The 24918-nt window shown below is 39.4% G+C and overlaps 1 protein-coding gene across 9 annotated transcripts in view; it reads left to right on the top strand.

Moving 5' to 3' along the window:
* The window catches only part of Nf1 (neurofibromin 1), a 272178-nt gene that overhangs the window by 16578 nt on the left and 230682 nt on the right, over nucleotides 1-24918 (top strand). The gene's annotated exons all lie outside the window — the stretch shown is intronic.

Genomic DNA, 24918 nt, shown 5'->3' with positions numbered 1-24918 from the left:
CTTGACTCTCTGTGCCATGGGTAATCGAAGGAAAGGAGTGAGATAGGCTGTTCCCATAGAGCAAATGTCTTCCCCCACTCCGACCTCTTAGCACACAGTCAGTATCCACTGCCATTCAGCTATCGCTTCCACCCAAAATGCTCAGCCTGTCTTAAAATTGTTGAAAACTGGAGACAAAGAGAAACTCCTGAAAGCAGCCAGAAGAAAAAGAACAAAACAAAACATCATTTTCAAAGGAGCCAATAATATAAGTGATTGTTGATGTTTTCAGCACAACTGTGTAAACTCAAAATAACAAAGACATTTTTAAACTGTTAAAAGAAAAAACCTGCCAAGCTAGAATTCTATTACCAGCAGAAATAACCTGCAGAAATGAGGTTGAAGCTTTTTAAACAAAAGCTGAGAGGATTTATTATCAACAGACCTGTCCTATAAGATTACTAAATGAAGTTCTTTAGGAAAAAGAAAAATGTCTCAAATGGAAGTAGAAACTATAGGAAATGATGAAGAGCACACAGTTGAGTTCAGATCTTTTGCCCAATTCTTTAAAATTGGCTTTTATTACTGAGTTTTGAGAGTTTGTTTTATATATATATGCTAAATACAAGACCCTCATCAGATACGTGATTTGAAAATATTTTTTCCTTGTTTTTGACTTGTCTTTTTGTTCTCGTAATCTTTTGAAAGTACTTAATTTTCTTGTTTATCAACTTTTTAAATAAAAAGGATTATGCTATTGGTATATCTTAAGAAACCTTTGTCTAAAACAAGGTGACAAATTTTTCTTATATTTTCTTACAGAAATTTAACTCATTCAGGTTTTATACTAATATCTGACTAATTTTTAGTTAATTTTTGTACTTAGGATTTTGTATGTCCATTTGTTACACTAGTACTGCCCAGTTTTGAATATCGTAGCTTTATAGTAAAATGGGAAATCAGACAGTGTAAGTCCTAAAACTTTGTTATTTTTAAAAAATTGTTTTGACTAAATTTTTTGTATATACATATATAGTTTAAGATCAGCTTGTTAATTTCTATAAAAAAGCCTATTTTGATAGAGATTGTATTAAATACATAGATCAGTTTTGGGAGCATTGCCATTTTATTTATTCAGTTATGTTTGGTGGTACTGGGGTTTGAACTGAGGACCTACGCTTGTTAGGCAGGAGCTTTACTGCTTGAGCCACTCCATCAGCCCAGAAGAGAATTGCTGTTTTAGCAAGTATTGTTTTTTAGTTTCAGTTTCTGATTATTGCTAATATAGAGAAATATATTAATTTTGTTTTTTTGATCTGGTAAGTTTATATAGAATGTATGTTTTTTTTCTTCTTCCTTTTTTTAATGGCAATAGGGTCTCATTATGTAGCTGAGACTGACTTCAAATTTGTAATCCATCCAAGTGCTGGGATTGCAGTCCTGTGTCACTATGCTCATCCTAGACTATGGATTTTTTTCTTTTCTTTTTCTTTTTTTTTTTTTTTGGCAGTTCTGGGGCTTGAGCTCAGGGCCTATACCTTGAGCCACACCACCAGCTCTTTTTTGTGATGGATTTTTTTAGAGATAGGGTCTCGCAAGCTGTTTGTCTGGGCTGGCTTTGAACTGTGATCCTCCTGATCTCTGCCTCCTGAGTAGCTAGGATTTAAGGTGTGAGCCACCAGCACCCAGCCATAGATTTTTTTTTTAAAGGATAATTTTGATTGTATCCCATGGAAGTCAGCTAGAAACTATTTGACAGTCTAGTTCTTTGCTTAACCTCTAGAAGCTAGAATACATGTATAGAGTCTTTGTATTATTAGGCTTTATAGGAAAATTGAACTGATTAGGATGTTGCCAGGAACAAGAAGCAAATAGGGAGAATCAAATCTTCTGTTCCCCTCTTATCTTGTAGTATATCTGTAAGTGCATCCTTCACAGAGTTTTAACAAAGAACCAACTGGCAAAGGAGAAATAGAATTTGTACATTAGCCCCAGCCTTGCCCTGTTCCAAAATGAAAAGCAAAGACTCAGTGTTCATGGTATCTATTTCTTATCCTTTTCTTTTTTTTTTTGTTTTTGGTGGCACTGGGGTTTGAACTCAGGGCTCGTGCTTACCAGACAAGTGCTTTTACTGCTTGAGCCACTCCACCAGCCATGATGGTATCTATTTCTGGGTTTTGGTCTTATACTATGTCAGTTGTGTCTCAGATTCAGAGTCCCATATGAATATCTTGTTACCTGAAGACTAAATTGTAAAGCTAACCTTTGCTAATGAAGTTTAACATTCTGAGAAGAGAAAATAAACTGATTTTAGCACACATATTCTTTCTCTCTCTGTACACATACTCCCATACATGAAGAAAGGAAAAAAAATATGTGTAGCTGCTATATATACCTTGCTTCTGTTACTGGCTGAGAGATTGTAATTCATACTTATAACTTCTGCCTAATCCATGTTTTCTTGGTCCTTATTCTGGACCTCAGCTGGTGGGCTAATCCAAATCTTCATTAGTGAAGAATATGAATCCTCAGTTGTCCTGCTTTGTATGTGTTTGGCTGTAGATGCCCATTAACTCTTTTTTTTTCTTTTTATTGTTGTGCTGGGTGGGGGTACATTATGGCATTTACAGATGTTCTTATAATATATCATACTTGAATTCACCCCCTCTATCATTCTCCTTTACCCCCTCCCCCAATTCCTGGAATAGTTTCAATAGGTGTCATTTTTCCATTTACATACATGTATACACAGTATTTGTACTAGATTCACCCTCCCATGCCCTTTTTCTACCTCCTTCTCCTTCCCACTGGTACCAGCCTCCCCCAGTGAAGACCTGTTCTACCCTCCTGTTCTCCGATTTTGAAAAAAAATGACATTTTTATTTAAGATAGTTAACACAGGGACTTTCCTTGTGACATTTCCATGCATATCATTAACTCTTACACATGTGAGTTTAGAGACATGTCATAGATTCTTCAAGATTCCAGATGTAATCTTTTCTGTCCCCTGTATGTAGCAGAGTCTAGTATTTCCTTGGAACTGGATGAATTGTACCATCCAGTAGAATAATCTCCTTCTTTGATTGTTGATTCTCAACCAGGGGTAATTTTGCCTCCCTTGGGACATACAACAATGTCTGGAGACCTTTTTTTGGAGGGGAGATAACTTGGTATTTGCTAGACAGGTATTCTACTACCCTTTGTGGAGACATTTTCGGTTGTCACAACTTTGGGAGGGAGGTGCTACTGGAATGTAGAGAAGAGAGGTCAGGCATACTGCCAAGCACCCCACAATGCACGGGACAACCCCCAATACAAAGAATTACCCAGTCTCAAATGTCAGTAGTGTTGAGGTTGAGAAATCGTGATTCAGTGGCATGGAGCCCATGACCATGAGGCTCTTTAACTTTCATTTCATTGGATCCTGGTAGAACCATTTCTCCCTTGGGAACCAAGGCCTACAAGCTAGCAGATGTCAAAGCTAGAGGTGCTGAAAACAAAACTAATGCTAACAGAGTTTTTAAGGATAACATTGAGAGGAACTACTTCTACTCTTTGATTCTCAGGCCCATGTGTTTTGGCTGTGGGGAAAATATTTGATTCAAAGCATTAAATGTATCCTGTAAGACAGAACACCCAATCTTGAGGATTTGGTCTCCCAGTTAGTGCCATAACTGAGTCTTTGGCAGGATTTTCTGTTAGAGCAGCTGATTCTGGGTGATGGATTGTGTGGTAAGACCAGTGACTTCAAGGTCCAGAGCTCATGCCTGCATTTCTTCTGCTGTGACATGAGTTACTTATCAGAAGAAGTAATGTTGAGCAGTATACCTTGATAGTAAATAAGGTATCTCCCAAGTCCTTGATGGTGGTGCTGGGAGAAGCATTTTCAGGCAGGGAGGCAAAAACCACATCTAGAACATGTCTGTTCTGGTTAGGTTGAATTTCTGTTCCTTCTGCATGTATTTGTGTGAATATAATATACATATGGTTTATTTTCCTATTTAAAAAAAGTTACTATACACTGTCATTAATGCTTTGTGAATATTTTATTTTCTCATTTAAAAAAAGCAAGGCTTGGTGTGGTGGCTCACACTTGCAATCTCAGCACTCAGGAGGCTGAGGCTAGGAGGATTGTCAACTTAAGGCCAGCCTGGGCTTTCTAGCAAGACCCTGTCTATAAACAAACACCGTAAAATCATTGATAATTATTTGACCAAGAAAATGGTAGACTTTTGAAAGCTCTGTTATCTTTCTAGTAACCTTGGAGTAATGATAGACTAATGAGTTTTGAGCAATACAGTCTATCTGTAGAAATGTATCATTATTACCTCTACCTGTGTATCCAGTTTTGTTGAACTGTACCAGATAGAAAGCCATTGTTATGGATTATATGGCTAAAAACCTTTTTAAGCTGCCTTTTGTTTTAAGATACAAATTAAATAGTATTTTTTAAAACATTTTTATTTTTTTTTAAATCAAATTTAGGTAACACTAATGTCATTAAAGTTTTATTGCATTAAAATAAAGAATTTGATCCCCTTTTTTCATTACTAACTGGGGTTAGAAATTTTCATCTGTGGAATAGTATATATGTGTTAGAAGAATAATGTAAGTAGTTCAGATAAGAGTATTTACATAACTACCCGGGAAGCCTGGAGCTCTGAGTTCAAATCCAGTACTGCCAAAAAACAAAAAAATCTACCTACCTACTAGAAACTACCTAACCCACATACTTAAACATAGAGGAAATCTTGGAGATCTGGAATTGATGAACTTAAAAATTTAAAAGTCTTTCATTTTAAAGCCCTGTCAAAGCATCATAACCACTTACAGAAACAATATTACTGCTTGTTACAGTTAGAACAGAACTCTAAACTCTTTTATTCATTAGCTTCATTAAATATGTTAGAAGAAGGCAAGTTTTTTTTTTTTTGGTCAGTGTTGTATTCTTAGAATAGTGTTCTGTACATGGAACAATAAATAAATAAATTTTATTTAAATATTTGCTGAATGAATATATGAAATAAGATCTTCTGTGCTTTTGAAGAGAAATATTTGTCATATAATTGGTCTTACCAGATTATAGTTTGGCTCTTAATTCCCATTCTTACACCCATTCTAAACAAATCTGGCATATATTTTTCAGAATTCTTTGACATTTGCTTTTGAACTGTTGGGAAATGCTGAGATGTAGTTTAAACCCCAGCATTTCTGAATTAGAGATTAGGTGTAGCCTGACCTCCTGGGTTGAATTGTAGAAAAATTATGTCTTTCAAATGTGGGTAATCCTCCTGATTTTTGCTCCTGAGTGGCTGGGATTACAAGTGTGAGCCACTGTACCCAATCTTCAAACAATTTTTAATAGTTTCATTCCATTTTCCTACATGCATATGAACATAACTGCCCCCCATCACACTTTCCTTTAAAAGTTTCTAAAAAAAATTTTAGTATTAGAAATTGAAGGGATTCTTACTGTGTTTAACTTAGAAACATCCCAAATTACAGTTGAATCCTTAAAAGTGTCATAGGATCTTTTAAAATAGAAGGGATCTCTAGTTTAGCTGCTGAATTTTTTTGAAGGGAAACAATTTATTTTGACTTTTTTATCCTACAAAAGTCATTCTGGATCTGAAGAATACAATTTTTTTAATAGTGCTCCATTAATATTACCAGGCATAGCACAGTTCCTGCTTGGAAGATTCATAATAGGCAATCAACGGTTGAATGAAGGAAAGAGTTTTGACTTTGTTGTGTGTTAACAGGGAGCCATTGAAGGGTTTAAGTATGAATAACATGCTCATGTTTTAAGAAATATTTATTGGAAATTTATATGGAAACACAAGAGGCCATGAATAGCCAAGGCAATACACAGTCAAAAGAACAATGCTGGAGGTATCACGATGCCCAACTTCAAAGTATATTACAAAGCAATAACAATAAAAACAGCATCGTACTGGCACAAAACCAGACATGAAGACCAGTGGAACAGAATAGAGGACCCAGATATGAAGCCATACAACTATAACCAACTTGTCTTTGACAAAGGAGCTAAAAATATACGATGGAGAAAAAGCAGCCTCTTAACAAAAACTGCTGGGAAAACTGGTTAGCAGTCTGCAAAAAACTGAAACTAGATCCATGTATATCACCCTATACCAACATTAACTCAAAATGGATCAAGGATCTTAATATCAGACCACAAACTCTAAAGCTGATACAGGAAAGAGTAGGAAATACTCTGGAGTTAGTAGGTATAGGTAAGAACTTTCTCAATGGAACCCCAGCAGCACAACAACTAAGAGATAGCATAGATAAATGGGACTTCATAAAACTAAAAAGCTTCTGCTCATCAAAAGAAATGGTCTCTAAACTGAAGAGAACACCCACAGAGTGGGAGAAAATATTTGCCAGCTACACATCAGACAAAGGACTGATAACCAGAATATATAGGGAACTTAAAAAACTAAATTCTCCCAAAACTAATAAACAAGTAAAGAAATGGGCAAGTGAACTAAACAGAACTTTCTCAAAAGAAGAAATTCAAATGGCCAAAAAACACATGAAAAAATGCTCACCATCTCTAGCAATAAAGGAAATGCAAATTAAAGCCACACTAAGATTCCACCTCACCCCTGTTAGAATAGCCATCATTAGCAACACCACCAACAACAGGTGTTGGCGAGGATTCAGGGAAAAAGGAACCCTCTTACACTGCTGATGGGAATGTAAACTAGTACAACCACTCTGGAAAAAAAAATTGGAGGCTACTTAAAAATCTAAACATTGATCTACCATTTGATCCACAATACCACTCTTGGAGATACACCCAGAAGAATGAGACTCAGGTTACTCCAGAGGCACCTGCACACCCATGTTTACTGCAGCACTATTCACAATAGCCAAGTTATGGAAACAGCCAAGATGCCCCACTACTGATGAATGGATTAAGAAAATGTGGTATCTATACACAATGGAATTTTATGCAGCCATGAAATAGAATGAAATGTTATCATTTGCTGGTAAATGGATGGAATTGGAGAACATCATTCTGAGTGAGGTTAGCCTGGCCCAAAAGACCAAAAATCGTATGTTCTCCCTCATATGTGGACATTAGATCAAGGGCAAACACAACAAGGGGATTGGACTTTGATCACATGATAAAAGCGAGAGCACACAATGGAGATATGAGGATAGGTAAGACACCTAAAAAATTAGCTAACATTTATTGCCCTTAACGCAGAGAAACTAAAGCAGATACCTTAAAAGCAACTGAGGCCAAAAGATGAAGGGGACCAGGAACTAGAGAAAAGGTTAGATCAAAAAGAATTAACCTGGAAGGTAACATACATGCACAGGAAATCAATGTGAGTCAACTCCCTGTATAGCTATCCTTATCTCAACCAGCAAAAACCCTTGTTCCTTTCTATTATAGCTTCTACTCTCTCTACAACAAAATTAGAGATAAGGGCAAAATAGTTTCTGCCGGGTATTGAGGGGGTGGGGGGGAGAGGGAAGGGGCGGAGTGGGTGGTAAGGGAGGAGGTGGGGGCAGGGGGGAGAAATGACCCAAGCATTGTATGCACATATGAATAATAATAAAATAAAATAAAGAAATATTTATTGGTACACTGGAGATGGATTCGAGGGTCAATATTAAAGATGCGAAGAATAATTAAATTGTTGGTTGGGCACAGTGGCTCATACATGTAATCCCAGTCACTTGGGAAGTAGAGAATTATTTTGAGGCCAGCCCAGGCAAAAAGTTAGTGAGACTCAATTTTAATGAGTAAGCTTTTTTGAGGCTTTTCTGGGCACAAACTTGAGTCTCTACTTGAAAAAATAGCTAAAAATGAAAAAGGGCTGAGGTGGCTCAAGTAGGCTAAGCACCTGCCTAGTAAGCGAGAGGTTCAGAGTTCAAACCCTAGTATCATCAAAGAAAAAGAAAGGTATTGTTATAATAGTGATGAATGCTCTGAACTAGGGAAGTGATGGTAGGAATTCAGGGGAAAGCTGGATGTGAGATTTGCCTAGGATGTGAAATTGGAAGGCTTTGGTTAGATGATGGGGTAAGGAAGACAGAAGAGGCCAAAGTGAGTAAGAGTTGGTTGGTGACAGGGGGATGTTGTGAATGACAGGTTTCTTTAGGGAAAAATTGTTTTGAGTTATCCGTAAGTGACTTATAAATGGGTTTTGATACTAAAAGTTTTTGTTTTGTTTTGTTTTGTTTTTTTACAGTGCTGGGTCCTGTTATGTCTTTGCAGATGCTTTTTCTGCCTACATCAAAATAAATCCTCTCTTTTTAAAATTTTTTCTTTTTCAGTGCTGGGGGTGGAACATAGGGCCTTTTGAATGCCAGGCAGGGCCTGGCTACATACGCAGCTCCTCTGATCTTCCTTAGATGCAGTCTTGCCATTGAAGTACGCAGCATGTTGTTTTATTTGCTTGACTGTATTTATATTTGCCCCCAAACCTAAGTCTACCTTTCTTCTTAAAATTGTCTCCTTATAGATCAAAACAATATTTCCATCTCTATTTCATTTGCATATTAGTTTTCATATAAATTAAGGATGAATGTATTTAAAGTATATGTTTTAGAGGCAGATGTAGCTTAGTGATAGAGTGCTTGACTTGTATATGTAAGGGCCTAGATTTGATCCCTTACACTACACACAAAAATGTACATTTTGTAATATAAACAAAACAAAAAGAGTATTTTGGTGGCTATGGTTTGAACTCAGGGCCTCATGCTTGCTAGGTGGGCACTCTACCTCTTGAGCTGTGCCCCAGCCCTTTTGCTTTAGTTATTTTTTGGATAGGATCTCACATTTTTGCCTGGGCTGGCCTAGACCAAGATCCTCTTATTTATGTCTCTTTAGTAGCTGGGATAACAGGCATTCATCACCATGCCCATTTTATTGATTGAGATTGGGGCCTCACTACTCACTAATTTTTTGCCCTACTTGTCTTTGAACCAATCTCTACTTTCTGAGTAGGTGGGATTACTGGTGTGAGGTACTGAGCCTACAAAAAAAAATTTTTTTTTTTTTAAGATGGTCTCAGTATATCATCAGCCTCAAAATCATGATCCTCCTTGCCTTAGCCTCTTGAGTGCTGGGATTACAGGTATGCAATCAAGCCCTCAAACAAAGATTTTAGCCGGCAACAGTAGCTTATACCTATAACCCCAGCTGCTTAGGAGGCAGTGATCAGGAGGATCTTGGTTTGAAGCCAGGCCAAGCAGATAGTTTGGGAGACTCTATCTTGAAAATACCCATCACAAAAAGGGCTGGCGGAGTGGCTCAAGGTGAAGGCCCTGAGTTCAAACCCCCGTACTGGGGGAAAAAAAAAACCCAAAACTCTAAAAAAAATTTTTTTTTCTGTTTGACATAATGGAATCATTTTTGCATGGAGAAGAAATGGTTAAAAGTAGACTAATCTTTTTTTGTTTGGTTGCTGGGGTTTGAACTCGGGGCCTCACGCTTGCTAAGCAGGCTCTGTTACCTCTTAAGCCACTTACTTCACCAGCCCTTTTTTTGTGATGGGTTTTTTTGAGATAGGGTCTCCGGAACTATTTGCCTGGAGCTGGCTTAAACCTCAGTCCTTCTGATCTCTGTCTCCTGAGTAGCTAGGATTATAGTATGAGCCACTGGCGCCTGGCTAGACTAGTCATCTTAATGTGAAGTGGAAAGGAAGCTAAATTTTTTGTTTATGTCCTTTTTATGATAATTCTAAATTTATTTTAATCTGCATCTCTCCCTTTTTATGAATTAAATGCTCTTTGTTCAGCCTGTTAAGTAACATGACTTTTAGTACATGACTAAATAGCTTAGCTTCTGGCTTGAACTAAGTTCTAAACTTAGCACAGTGGCAGGTGCTTAAACTAGATGTTTTCATGTAACTAGAAAAAAAGATTGATTTGGAAATTTTTTGGCTTTTTCTCCCCTCCTGGTACTCAGGACCTCACACTTGCTAGCCAGGCTCTGTATACCATTTGAGCCATGACCCTAGTCCTTTTGCTTTTTAGTTTGTTTTTCAGTTAGGGTCTCAGGCTAATTTACCCAGATTGGTCTTGAACCATGTTCTGCCTCCATCTCCCAAGTGCTGGGATTACAGGCTCCACCCCCACCACCCACTGGCTAAAGTTCCAGATCTTAATATTATTGCATTGAGGGCTAGGTTTCTACATATGGTGAGGGGTGGCAAACAGTCAGACCATAGTATTTTGCCTATGACTTCCTAAAATTCCTGTCTTTCTTACATGCAGAATACACACATGCCATCCTAGTAAGAAGGCTTAATGACATGTTCCAGCATCTACTCAAAAGGCGTAATGACATGTTCCAGCATCTCCTCAAAATCTAAAGTTTAGATAGTCTCATGTCAGTATCATCTAAATCAGATAGAGCAGAGACTCAAAGTACAATTCATCTTGAAAGAAATTACTGTCCAGCCATGAATTTATGTAACTAAACAAGTTATACAAGTGATCCTAGCTACTCAGGAGGCAGAGATTAGGAAGTTTGTGATTCAAGGCCAGTCCCTGCAAAAAAGTTAGCAAGACACCATTTCAACAAACAAGCCTGGTATAGTGGTATACACTGTATTGTCAGTGGGAGGTGTAAGGAGGAGAATTGTGGTCTGTGGCTGGTCTCTGAGCAAAAAGCAAGATCTGATCTGAAAAATAACCTGAATAAAGTATAGCTCAAGTGGTAGAGTGCCTGCTTTGCAAATGTAAAGTCCTGAGTTTATATCCCAGTCCCATCAAAAACAAAAACAAAAACAAAAAAACACATGGTTCAAGTGGTCAAGTACTTGTTAACCAAGAGCAGGACCATGAGTTCAAACTCCAGTGTCAAAAAAATAAATATATATATTCCAAAAGGAGGAAATAGGAAAGAAAGGAATCATAGGTCCCAAGTAAGTCCTGAACCCAACAATGTAAACACAATTTCTCAAAGTGCAAGAATAATCTTTGGCTCCATGTTCTACAGTCTAGATTCTCTGGGTTTGAGTTTATGCCTCCAAGGTTCTTGGCAGCTCTGGCCTTATGGTCTTGCTGGGGGTGGGCCGGGTGGCATGGGCTAGAGTGCTTGTCTGTGAATCTCCCAGGCTGGAGTCAGATGCCATAGCTTTATCAGTTTAGGTCACCGGGGAGTGGCCCTGCCCCCACAGCTCTACTAGGCAGCGCCCTAGTGGGAGCACGCTGTTGTGCCTCTGCCCCCACACCTCTGCTAAGCATCTCGGAGAGTGAGGGCTCTCTCTGCATGGTCCTGTCCTGTGGCAGTTCTCTGTCTGGGCACCACAGTTCTGAGAGGCATCCTCTGAAGTCTAGGTGAAGGCAGCCACACTTACAGCTCCTTTGTCTCTGCACACATGAAGATGGCACTGCTCCTGTGCTGCCAAAGATTGCTACTTGTTCCTTTCAGAAGGGTGGCCCCTGCCATTCACATCATGCATGGGTTCACAGTGGAGGAGTAGAGATTTCATGTGGTCTTGGCAGTAAACACAAAGATCCCTTGGCCATCATGCTGTTCTTTTACATGAACATGTCCCCCCACCCCAGGCCTTGACACTCTGAGCCTGTGATAGTAGGGACAGCACCATAACTTCCTGAAATACCTTTGGGGTCATTATGTGTCTTGATGTATAGCACCTACTTGCACTGATCTATATTAATCTCCTTGTGAAGTGGATACCCTTGGTGTTCTCTACCGGACACACCTTTTTATTTATTTGCTTGCTTGCTTGCTTTAGTTATTTTTCGGATAAGGTCTTAATGTTTTTGCTCAAGGCCTGGCCTGGGACCACAGTCTTCCTACCTATGCCTCCTACATAGCTGGGATTACTGATCCATACCACTATAACAGCTTGTTTGTTTAGATTGGGGTGGGGGTCTTGCTAACTTTTTGCTTGGGCTGGCCTTTTTTTTTTTTTTTTTTCTTAGATTCTTTTTTATTAGCATATAATATTGATACAGGTGATGCATTGTGATATTGTGCTTACAATATATCTTAATTAGATTCACCCCTCCATCATTCTCCCCCTTTTCCCCTTCTTTGAACAATTTCAAGTTTTTATTACTCTATTTTTGTACATGAATACAAAATATATCTAGCATGTTCACACTCATTCACACTTTCTACTACTACTCAACCCAGTAAAAGACCTATTTTACTTTGCTGTCCTTTATTTTTTTTCAGTGTTTATTTTTTTTCTTTTATTATTCATATGTGCATACAAAGCTTGGTTCATTTCTCCCCCCCTGCCCCCACCCCCTCCCTTACCACCCACTCCACCCCCTCCCTCTACCCCCCACCCCCTCAATACCCAGCAGAAACTATTTTGCCCTTATTTCTAATTTTGTTGTAGAGAGAGTATAAGCAATAACAGGAAGGGACAAGGGTTTTTGCTGGTTGAGATAAGGATAGCTATACAGGGTATTGACTCACATTGATTTCCTGTGTGTGGGTGTTACCTTCTAGGTTAATTCTTTTTGATCTAACCTTTTCTCTAGTACCTGTTCCCCTTTTCCTGTTGGCCTCAGTTGCATTTAAGGTATTTGCTCTAGTTTCTCTGCGTTAAGGGCAACAAATGCTAGCTAATTTTTTAGGTGTCTTACCTATCCTCACCCCTCCCTTGTGTGCTCTCGCTTTTATCATGTGCTCATAGTCTAATCCCCTTGTTGTGTTTGCCCTTGATCTAATGTCCACATATGAGGGAGAACATACGATTTTTGGTCTTTTGGGCCAGGCTAACCTCACTCAGAATGATGTTCTCCAATTCCATCCATTTACCAGCGAATGATAACATTTTGTTCTTCTTCATGGCTGCATAAAATTCCATGTGTATAGATACCACATTTTCTTAATCCATTCGTCAGTGGTGGGGCATCTTGGCTGTTTCCATAACTTGGCTATTGTGAATAGTGCTGCAATAAACATGGGTGTGCAGGTGCCTCTGGAGTAACCTGTGTCACAGTCTTTTGGGTATATCCCCAAGAGTGGTATTGCTGAATCAAATGGTCCATCGATGTCTAGCTTTTTAAGTAGCCTCCAAATTTTTTTCCAGAGTGGTTGTGCTAGTCTGCATCCCCACCAGCAGTGTAAGAGGGTTCCTTTTTCCCCGCATCCTCGCCAACACCTGTTGGTGGTGGTGTTGCTGATGATGGCTATTCTAACAGGGGTGAGGTGGAATCTTAGCATGGTTTTAATTTGCATTTCCTTTATTGCTAGAGATGGTGAGCATTTTTTCATGTGTTTTTTGGCCAATTGAACTTCTTCTTTTGAGAAAATTCTGTTTAGTTCACTTTTGGGCTGGCCTTGAACTATGAACCTCCTGATCTCCACCTCCTGAGTAGCTGAGATTATAGCTATGTATCAGTGCATCTGGCATCTGTTTATATTTTGCACTTGATGTTTTATCTTCTCCTTCTCCATAAATGAATGTATTTGGGGGAGGTGAGAAGAGACATTTAATAGTAAGTTGTGAGCATTATGTCCTAGCTCTCTACTTCTAGATATCTTAGTATGCCTAAAGAATAAGGAATAACATCTTTTAAGAATAGTGTAATTCTCAAAATCAGGTAATTTAACATTATAATAATAGTATTATCTTTAATCCATGGTCTGTATTCAAAGTTTATTAGTTGCAGTTGTCCAAATCACATACTTTTTGAATCTTTTTTCCCCTCCCCTCCCCTCGCCTCCCCTCCACTTTTCCCTTTCCCTTTCCTCCCTCCCTTCCTTCTTTCTTTTACTAACTTCCTGAGTTTTGTTTACTTAGTTATTTTTTTAAAGGAGGAAGGATTTATTTTGCATCACAGTTTCAGAGGTTTCAGTCCATGGTTGGCTTGTTTCATTGTTTCTGAGCCATGCTGAGGCAGAACATCTTGGCAGAGTGATAGGACTGACTAGGGTTGACTAGAGTTGCTCACCTCGTGGGAGCCAAGAAGCAGACAGGAAGAGATCCAAGGTCTGTGTTTGCTGGCATTCCTCCAGTGGCCTGCTCCCTCCAACCAGACCCCACCTCCTAATAGCCCACGCAGTACGCACTTATCAGTAGATTAGTCCATTGGTGAAGTTTGGCACCCTACTGCCCTGCTGAGTTTTATTTTAGTAGTGATTTTCAAAAAAAGAAATAAGGAAGGGAGGAGCATTGTCAGTGTTTTTAGAACCTCTCTTTGGCCCAGATCGCATTCCCTTTCCTCCCCATACTTAATTGCATTTAAAAAGCTCCTTGCTTTTCCTTACAGTTATGTCCCTTTAAACTCTGTGTTCACTTGTTTACCTGTCTTTGATTTTTCAAAAAATTTCTTTGTTTCCACCTTTTAAAAAATTGTCCTGGGGGTACATTCTGACATTTATAAAAGTTCTTATAGTATCTCATAGTTGAAATCACCCCCCCTCCTTTCTCCCCCCATGATCCTTATATATTGGAATTAATACTATAAATATTATGATTTCTTTTATAAACATAATTTTTTAGAGTATTATCTATATGTAGTTCATTCAGTTTCATGACAATAAAGTATTTCATATTTCATCCTTTATCTGTGTTATTGATTATGATTTTCTTTTCCTTTGTGTGGTTCTGGGGATCTAACCTAGGGCCTTTTGCATGCTAGGCAAGTGCTCTGCCACTGAGCCACATTCGCAGCCCTGTTTCTAGTTTTTTGCTATTACTAACAATGCTGCTTTTGAACCTTCTTACCTGTTTCTTAGTCATGTGCAGGACTTGGGAGCAGAGCTGCTCATTTATGGAGTATGGGAGTATTCAGTTTTACTAGGTAATGCCAAAGCGTTTTTAAAAGTGTTTGAACCATTCGACATCCCCACCAGCAGTGTAGCTTCTTGTTGCTCTGTGTCCTTGCCAGTGCTAAGAGTTGTTTTAAAAGTTTTTATTTATCTGCTGGAGAAATACCACGTTGTATCACTTCTTACCCAGAAGTGATATCTTCCTCAGCATATAGCTACAAATTTATTAAAAGGCTGCTTTAGTTGTATCTCATAAGTTCTGATAATTGGCTTTTCATTATTATTCAATTCTAGGTATTTTGTTTTTTTTATTGTGCTCTCTCTGTTTATTGATTTTCAGAAGTTTTCTTGGTTACTAATTTCTTTCTTTCTTCTTCTTTTTTTTTTTGGTGCAAATGGGGTTTGAATTTAGGGCCTCACACTTGCTAGACAGGCGCTCTACCACTTCAGCTACTCCCCCAGTCCTTAATTTCTCTCTTAATTTTTTTGTGGTCAGCAAATATGGTTTGTATATTATTAGTTTCTTTTCTTTTTCTTTCTTTTCCTTTTCCTTTCCCCTTTTCCCTTTCTCTTCTCCCTCTCCTCTCTCCCCTTTCCCCTTCCCCCTTTCCCCTTCCCCCTTTTCCCTTGAGCTCAGGACCTACACCTTGAGGCACTTCACTAGCCCTTTCTTGTGATGGGCTTTTTTGAGATAGGGTCTCGAGAACTATTTGCCCAGACTGGCTTTGAACCTCAATCCTTTTAATCTCTGTCTCCTGAGTAGCTAGGATTACAGGCATGAACCACCAGTGCCCAGCAGATGTAGCTGTTTTGAGCAACAACATTATCTCAAAGTTCCTCCATGTCTAAAATCCATTAGTGACTCTGAAGTTCTGCTTCAGCTCAGAGTCTTTCAAGAGGTTGCTATCAACTTTTTAGCTGGGGCTGCAGTCATCTGAAAACCTGACTGGGGCTACGCTTAACTTCCAAGTGAGTTTACTTATGTAGCTGTGGGCAGGAGGACTCAAGTTTTTGCTGGCTGTTTGTAAAAGGGTTAATTTCCTTTCCACATGGGCCTCTCCATAGGGCTGTTTGTCCTATGACAATGTTCAGTCATCATTCACTCAGTATTACCCTGAGTGAGTGATGTGAGAAATGTAATGTACCTACCATTATGCCTTCTTTGTTTTTAGTTTTATTTTGGTGGTACTGGGGTTTGAACTCAGGGACTCATGCTTGCTAGGCAGGCGCTCTACCACTTGAGCCACTCCACCAGCCTCCTTCTGCCTTCTTGATCATGTAGAACAATCCTGATACAGGATGAAAGAGTTAAACTTGGGTGTAGATGTCAGAAGGTAGAAATAGTGTTGACTTTGTCTTCAAAAAACTTTTTTTTAAGTCTATGTAGAGTTAACATAACATGTCTGGGTCTATAATCCTTAGAATGGTATTTTTGCATGCCTGGCATGATAGTGCATGCCTTTAATCTCAAAATTTAAAAGGCTGTGACCAGAAGATCTCAAGTTTGATGCCAGCTTGGACTACGTAGTGAAACCAAACCCTATCTCAAAAAAGTTAAACATGCTGATGAAGCAGCTTAAAAGCGGTAGAACGCCCACTTAGCAAGTGTGAGGCCACAAGTTCAATCCCCAGTACCACACACACACCCCCACACCCACAAAAGTTAAACAGCCAGGCACCAGTGGTTCACACCTGTAATCCTAGTTACTCAGAAGGCAGAGATCAGGAGGATCTTGGATCGAAGCCAGTCCCAGCAATAGTTTGGGAGACCCTACCTCAAAAAAACCCATCATTAAAAAAAGGGCTGTAGAGTGGCACAAGTGGTAGAGCACCTGCCTAGCAAGTGTGAGGCCGAGTTCAAACCCCAGTGCTGCAAAAAAAAGAAGGGTAAACCAAAAGAATAACAATAATAAAATGTGTGTTTGTAAAGTTGACCTTTGACTGGTATCTGGGAACTTGGACTTTGGAGGGGTTCCTAACCATTCCCCAATAAGAATGGCTCATCATGCTTAAAATTGCTGTGTGATTTATATTGAATACCTGCTTCATCTTTGTGTCTGGAGTTTTGGTATGTTCTGGGCAGAGGATGCTTGGAATAAAAATCCTGAGCACTAAGTATAAAACGAACTTACATGGTAGAAATATTTCACATGTGTGTCACAACTCATTGCTGGAGAAATTTAGCATGTTCTGTGTCACCAGTGAAAGAAGACTCTTAACAGCTTGTGCCTGGTTTCTTTTGGGTCATTTTCACCCATTTTGCCACATTTTCAGCTTTTCCTTTTGTTAATTTTGCTTTGTATCCCTTTGTAATAAATAATAGCTGTGATTGTGACTATATGCTAGGTCTTGTGAGTCCTTCTAGACAACCATTGAAGCTGTGGGGATTCCTGACTGATAATACTGTCATATTTAACCTTCCGATTTTTTTTTTTTGTGTGGTGTTGGAGATTGAACTCAGGGCAGTGGCTTCTTAGGCAAATGCTCTACTGCTTGAGCCACACATGCCCCCAATCTTTTGGCTTTTAGTTTGTTTTTCAAATAGGGTCTCTGCTAATTTTGCTCAAGTTGGCTTTGAACCTGGATCCTCCTGTCATCTCCTCTTGAATCTGAATATTCTTTATTGTACTTTATTCTCACTTGCTATCTATTTTAAAAATAACATCCTTTAATTTTTTGGATAAAACAGGTTATAAGAAAAATACTTTTCTTGCTCCATGGAGCTTATATTCTAGCATGAGTAATGAATACTTAACAACTTACCATCTGATTAATTAGTTGTAAACCATATAGGAAAGGCTTGGTGGTGTGACTTAAGTGAGAGAGTACCCAGCGAGCAAGCACAGGGCCCTCTGTTCAAACTCTAGCACTGCCAGAAACCCCACAAAAAACATAAACATATTGGAGAAGTCAGAGAGACCTCTAGGGGAGGTCCTCTAGGAGAGACCTCTAGTGGTCAGGGGTGGCAACTCTGGAGCTTTGAGTAAGGAAAATAGTAGAAAGAGATGAGAGTGGCAGAGAATGAGACTGGGATTAAATAAGGCATATGTGTTTAGTGCCTGCATTTGTGCCAAATAAGTGACCAGTAATTGTAATTTTCATAGGAATTACATTGGATGACCAAATAGAAGACCCCTAACAGTTAATTTAGGAATACAAAAGGTTTTTAACTGTACAACAAAAGAATATAGTCACAGAATCATTTATCACTAAAAATTCCTATGATATAAAAGTTTTGGTGTTTCAAAAGTATTGCTAGGACAGTGCTTCTTTTGGGTATATACCTAAAGGAGATGAAATCACTGTCTTGTGATGATACTTGGACTTGGCTAGTCATGGTGGCTCATGCCTGTTATCCTAGCTATTTGAGAGACTGAAATCAGGAGAATTGCGGGTCCAGGATTGCAGTCCAGGCCAGCCTGTGCAAAAACAAGATCCTGTCACCAAAATAACCAGAGCAAAAAGGACTGGAGGCATGGCTGATGCAGTAGAGTGCCTCCCCAGCAAGTGAGAAGCCCTGAGATACTTGGCACTCCTGTGTTCATTGTAGCATTATTTACAACAGGCAAGACATGAAACAGCCTAAGTGTTTATCAGTAAATAGATAAAAAAAAATATATATATATATATCTGTCTCCTTAAGGTAGACAGAAGCTGAGTGCGGTGGCATGTGCCTGAAGTCCTAACTGTTTGGGAGGCTGAGGCAGGAGGATTGCCTGAACCTAGGAGCTTGAGGCCGGCCTGGACAACACAGCAAAGAAAAGGCTTATTAAAAAATAGGAGGTTCCAGAGCGCTTGCTTAGCATGCACAAGACCCTGGGGTCAGATCCTAGCACCACAAATAAAAAGTAAATAATGACAGAGCCAAGCATTAAGAAGAAAAAAAAAAAAAGCAATTCTACCGTTTGCATCATGATGGATCTGGACAACATTATGCCAATTGAAGCCAGGCATGGAAAAATATTGCGTAATCTCACTTATATGTGGAATCTTCCCTCTCCAGAGATTGTGAATAAAACAGTGGTTACTGTGGAGAAAGGCTGAGGAGGAGGAGGTGGAGAAATGCATGTCAGAGGATACAAAGTGTAGATTTGTAGAATGGACATGGTAGAGACTCAATGTGGAACATGAGAACTATAGTTAATAAAATGGCAGGAGGGAGTTTTGTTAAATAAATAGCTGTTAGCTGAGCTGTGTGAGGTGATGTTTAATTTGTTGTACTGTCATAGCCATTTTACTGTCTATCCCATAGCATAAGCCTCAAATGTACACATTGGAATTTATTTTTAAAAACAGTATTGTTGGAGCAGAGATAAGCCTTAACTTCACAATTTTATTTCTAGTGCCCACTCTAGTGCTTGATACATTGAAGGTACTCAGTTTTGTTAAAAATATCTGAATTGCTGACTAGAAATTCTAGGCAACTTTTGAGACATCTAGGAGGGATATGTGATTTCAGATGCAAAAAGTACTTTTTTCCCCCTTCTTACTATGTGTTTTTTGGTTAATGGAATTATAAATGGCCCTTCCGTTACCGTTTAAATATTATCCTTTCTTATGCCTTTCTGTAGCCAGCAAGGATCTATTTGAACAAAGCCTTATTTGTCTTTTCTTGAGGGTCTGTAATTGGTATTCTCTAATCATCTAGCACCTAGATGTAGTAGTTATCTACTGTTGCAAAACAAATGACTTTGACATTAGCAGCTTCAAACAACAGACATTTATTAGCTACACTTTCTACAGGTCAGGAATATGGGGCTTAGCTGGATGCCTCTGGTATAGGGTTTTTTGTTGGCTGGGGTCTCAATTATCTGAAAGCATGCCTGGGGAGGAGGATGTGCTTCAAAGTTCTCTCATCCTGTTGTTGGCAAGAGGATTTGGTTCCTTACTATGTAGACCTCTCCATAGGCTGCATACATGACCTTATGACTTGGCTGTTGGTTTCCTCTAGAGCAGGTATTCTCGGTGTGGGGGTGGGGGTGTGGGGAAAGAGAGGGAAACCAAGCCAGTACAGGATGAAAGCCTCCATCTTTTGTAACTATGAGACACATCTTGCAGGCTGTCTGTCCTACACTTCATCAGTGGGATCAACTTCTTCCAGCCCAGTGTATCAGTTATATTTAAAAGTATATGTTAGAGCTGGACTTATAGTCCTGGCTACTTGGGATGTGAGATAGGGAAGACTGGGGCTTGAGGCCAGCTCAGGCAGAAAGTTAGCGAGACCCCATCTCAACCAATGACTGGATTTGGTGATGTGCACCTATCATCCCAGCTATGTGGAAAAGCACAAATAGGAGGACAGGGGTCCAGTCTGGCTTGGGCATAAAATGAGACCCTATCTCAAAAATAACCAATGCAATAAAGACCTGGAGGCATGGTTGAAGTGGTAGAGTGTCTGTCAGGCAAGCACAAGGTCCCGAGTTCAACTCCTAGTACCACATCCCTCAAAAAAAGTACATGTTAATTAAATACCCTGTTTCTGTTATAAATTGAGATTTCCCACATTTCTGAGCTTATTAGTATGGCATGTTTGCTACTCTGATGTTTCTGTTTTCCTCACTTCGTGTTCTTTGTCCTTTTTGTATTTCTCAGATTTGTCCGAAAAATATTAGCTCAGTGTTTTCCTGAGACACTTAGTACTTTTATCTTAAACTTGGAATACCACAGAAAGTTGGATCAAGCACATCATCCTGCTTGGGCTCTAGCTCCCCTTGGTGCTCTTTATTCCCAGTTCCACCCAGTGTGGATGTCCTCCTTACCCTGCTCAGTCTCATATCCCCTATCTGGTGCTGCTTCCCAGTGTGAATGTTCTTACCTTGTTCACACTCTGTGCTGAGACACCCTTTCCCACCATGCAGAAGACTAGCACAGTCCAGCACCTGGACCCCATTTATTGGTCTGTATACCACTCAGGCTTTGCACCCCATTTGGGGCTGTTTTCCCTTTGAACTCCGTCCTTACCCTATTTGGCCTTTGTCATCCTCCGTAGCCTACTCTCCCTGGTAGATAACCCTTTCGCTCTGTTTGAACTCTAATATCCTGTGCTTTGGTGCCCTTTGCAGGGGAGTCTCTCCTGGTCCTATTCATTCTTGGTGGCCTGCCATGTGGGAACACTGTCTTTATCCACCTCAGACTCCATTTCCTCCATATGATGCCTTCCTCGTCCTGCTTGGCTTCCCATGTCTTCCCCTCCCCCAAACATACGCAGATGCCTCCTTGCTCTGCTTTGCCTACTGACATTTGGACTCTATACAGAAGGGAGAAGAGGGGAAAAGGAAGAGCCAGCATTTTTTATGGGAATAGTGTGATCCAAGTTTATGCTTGACAGGAACAAATCTCTTGCCTGGGTGGTAGATATCTAGAGAACTAGAAAGGGTATTTGGGACTTGGCCTTTGGAGCTTCAGTAATGGTTGGGATGATGACTGGTATAAATAGGTTCTTTGCAAGTCAGGGACTTCCGTGTATAAGAGACTTGGGTAATCTGTAAATTCAGAATAGTAAGAAGAGGAGAAACTAAAAAGCATGACGTATTTAGGGTAGAGTGAGGTTAGAATTCACTTCTTGGCAAAGCTGATTTGGCTCCCTGCTAATCTCTTTGCCTACAGATGTCTTCATAGCATCTGTATTGTTTTTAAAGATTAATTATTTAATACCTGTTTTATGAGCTCAACATTAAATTTGAGAATATTATCACACTGTTTGCCTGTCTTTAGTCATTAACATACTGTCAACCTAGCCATATCGTGTATCATTTACTCCTGGCTTAACTTTCATTTGGCTTGCCTTTGTCGTTTAACCCTGTCAAAGGAGTAAATAGCTTTGTGAACTTAAGTTTAATGGCTAAATAAATATATAAAAATATATAATACTACATATATATATATATATATATATATAAAGTATATATTGTATATTATTTATTTATTATTTAGTGGTATGGGGTTGAGCTCAGAGCCTTGTACTTGCTAGGCAGGCGCTCTACCACTTGAGACATGTCCCCAGCCATTTTTGCTTTAGTTATTTTTTAAATAGGATCTTATTTTGTTTTGTTTTGTTTTTTTCCCAAATGGGCTCTGACTGTGATCTTCCTATTTATGCCTTCTGTCTCTTGTGTAGCTGATATGAAAGGCAGCACTGCCACCACCCTTAGGTTTTATTGGTTGAGATGGGGTTTCACTAACATTTTTGCCCAAGATGTCCTCGGTCCCTTATCCTTCTGATCTCTGCCTCCTGAATAGCAAAGATTATAGATGTGAGCTGCCAATTACATATTTTAACTGATATAGTGAAGTAAAAACAAAACTTAAAAATTTTAAAGTTCGTTAGGTGCTATATAAAGTGCTGTTACATACTGTCAGTGGTGCATAATTCACTTTGGGGAATGTGTTAATACAATTAGTTTTCATATTTGCTACTTTTTCTTGATTTGTGTTTATTACCTGGTGTTAGGTGCTTTCCCCCAGTATTTCTTTGCTTTTTCTTTCCTTTTCCTCTCATGTACATTAAGTGAATTTTAATGTAATTCCCACCTCCACCACAGGCCTTTTAGAAACTGGTTAGAATGTAACAGAAGCAAAAACTTTAGCTTGTGACCTTTTGACAAATTTCTGAGTGAAACTAGAAACAAATTATCCATTGTTGAGTGCTTTGCTTAATGTTATGCAGCTTTTTGTTAAATCCTCTTATTGAAATCATATCTTAAGTAGCTAATAGTTTGTTAATAGAGATAATGATTAAAAGCGATTGTTTTTCTTAATGCAATCTAAACCTTTATATTTCTTCCATTCATTCCAAAGATTACTATAAGCTGGCATGATTATTTTTAAAAAGTTTAATCCGCTCCTCCCCATTATGAAGGTAATACATGTTCATTGAAAACTCATAAAAGTAAAAGTAAAAACTTCTCAAATACAGTGATGTTATGTTTTAAAATTTATTTTGTTCAAATATTTTTCCCCTTTCTAGGTATAATTATTTCCTTAGATGTGGTTCAGTCATACTTTTTTTTTTTTGGTGAAAAATGTCACAAAAATGGTCTAATTTTATTTTGGGCTTTTTCTTATTATTGCTGGGGATTGATCTCAGGGCCTTATGCATGTACTCCCCCCAAACCTGTTTTGTACTTTTAAAAATTATTGGTGATATGCACATTACATATACTTACTACTTACTTGAATTGTTTCTTATTTCTTCATCAGTTTTCCCATTAAGTAGTCTTAATAGATAGCTTATGTAAACCTTTTGGTAGTTAGTTATTATATATTCTTATACTTCTATTTGTTGTTTCTTTGTCATTAGTATCCTTTTTATTATAGAATTTACACTTTTTTGTTGTTGCTGTGTTTTCATCTTGCTTAGGAAGGTACTTCCCACTTCAATATTATAAAATTATTTTTAGTGTTTGTCCTGACCATTTTGTGGCCTTTTTTTATAGTAGGTTCTAAATCACATATGCACATCATCTTTTTAGATGGATAACCAATTGATCTGGCATCAATTTATGGGCTGATCCATTTGTTTATCACTGATTTGAAATACTACCTTTATCAGGTTGTGGGAAGAATGTTGGACCAGCGAGTACAAGACTCAAACCCAGATGGTTGGAGGAAAGGAAGATTTATTACGCTAGCGGGCCAGAACCCTGGATCTCTCCAAAATGGCACCGCCCCACAGCTCAAGGTTGCGGGGTTTTTATGCCTCAGAATTCAGAAGCAAGCAAGCGGGAAGGACAAAAGCAGATGTGGCAGTTAGCCTCTTGCTAGGAGGTTACAACTTATCACACTAGCACAAGGTTACAGCATACCCTGTTAGCACATCTGTGAAACTGGAACCCAACTGGGGGAGGGAGCTTGCCTTCAGATCTTTCCCCTGGGTTTCTTTATCATTCCCTCCTCTTACTCTTCATAATCCCTTATGACCATTTTGGGGGAGTCATCTAGGGGCAGTCTTTGATATTGCCTCACTAATTGTAATCTAATGGCATTCACCCAGTTGCGAATGAACCTGGTGAGGAAGTTTATTATACAAGGCCCTAAGAGTAATAGCATAAGGAGCATAGTAAGTGGGCCCGCCACAGGGGCTACCCATGGGGGCCCAGCTTTTCCATCCTGTATTACAAAATGTTTCCTTATTTCTTTCCCTTGCCTTGATTCTCTCCAGTAATTGGCATGCATTTTCTCTAACTATCCCTGACTGGTTTGCATAGAAGCAACATTCTTCCCCTAAAAACACACAAATTTCTCCTTTTTCCGCAGTAATAAGATCTAAGCCTCTGCGGTTCTGTAAGACTACGGCTGCCAGTGAGTCCAACTGATTCTGTAGGGTGATGATGCTCTGTTGTACTAATCCTAAATCCTTACGGATTTGTTCAGACAGCTGGCTGTGCTGGACTTGTTGGAGGCCAATAGCAGTAGCTCCAGTGGCCATTGCTCCTGCCAGGGTGACTCCAGAAGTACTGACAGGAGGATGGGTCCTGTCGGAAATAGGTCTGGCCGTCAGCTTGTTGGTTTAGGTATCGAGCAACTTCAGTCCTGGGAAGTATGCCCAGGTCCGGGACTAAGAAAACTAGGGCGCAAGCCCCCCTCCCCCCATAATAGGTGTGAATCCACCCTGACAGGCAAAGTAAGTCCCATTAGGTGCTTTGGCTCCTTTTATCAGATTGGTACAATTCTTTTTGTTACCAAAGTATTTAGTTTCTCCAGTTATTTGGATAGCTAGGCCTGTGAGACAGGTATTGTCATTTTGGGTTGAGTTGTTCAGGCCCAGCTCATGTATCTCGGATATGTTAGTCAGGCCCACCACAGCATATGACACTTGGCTGGTCTTCAGGCAAATCCAACAGCCTCTGCCTAGTTCACGGTCTGCTCATTGTACTAGCTGGTGGCTGCTGTTTGCCAAAGCTATCATTTTAATGAGAGGGGTATCGGGATATAATGGGGGCCGATCAGTCCCATCCGAGGAGGGAGGGAGGGAGGATTTGCCCCTGTGCCCAGGGGTCCAAGGAGTTAACTTTACTAACTGGGAGAGAGATGCTTGCTGCTTTAATCTCAAGCCTAAGGATCTTTATGACCACAGGGTCTCCCCAGTGATTTTTGAGGAATCCTCCCAGTCCAAAGACCCTAGTTTCTCATCATTGTGGTTCATCTATTGTTAATTGGAAGAGGTCTCCCTTTACTGCTCCCTGTGC

The sequence above is a fragment of the Castor canadensis genome, chromosome 11, assembly GCF_047511655.1.
Source record: "Castor canadensis chromosome 11, mCasCan1.hap1v2, whole genome shotgun sequence".
NCBI lineage: Eukaryota > Metazoa > Chordata > Mammalia > Rodentia > Castoridae > Castor > Castor canadensis.
This window is presented reverse-complemented; position numbering and strand designations above follow the sequence as displayed.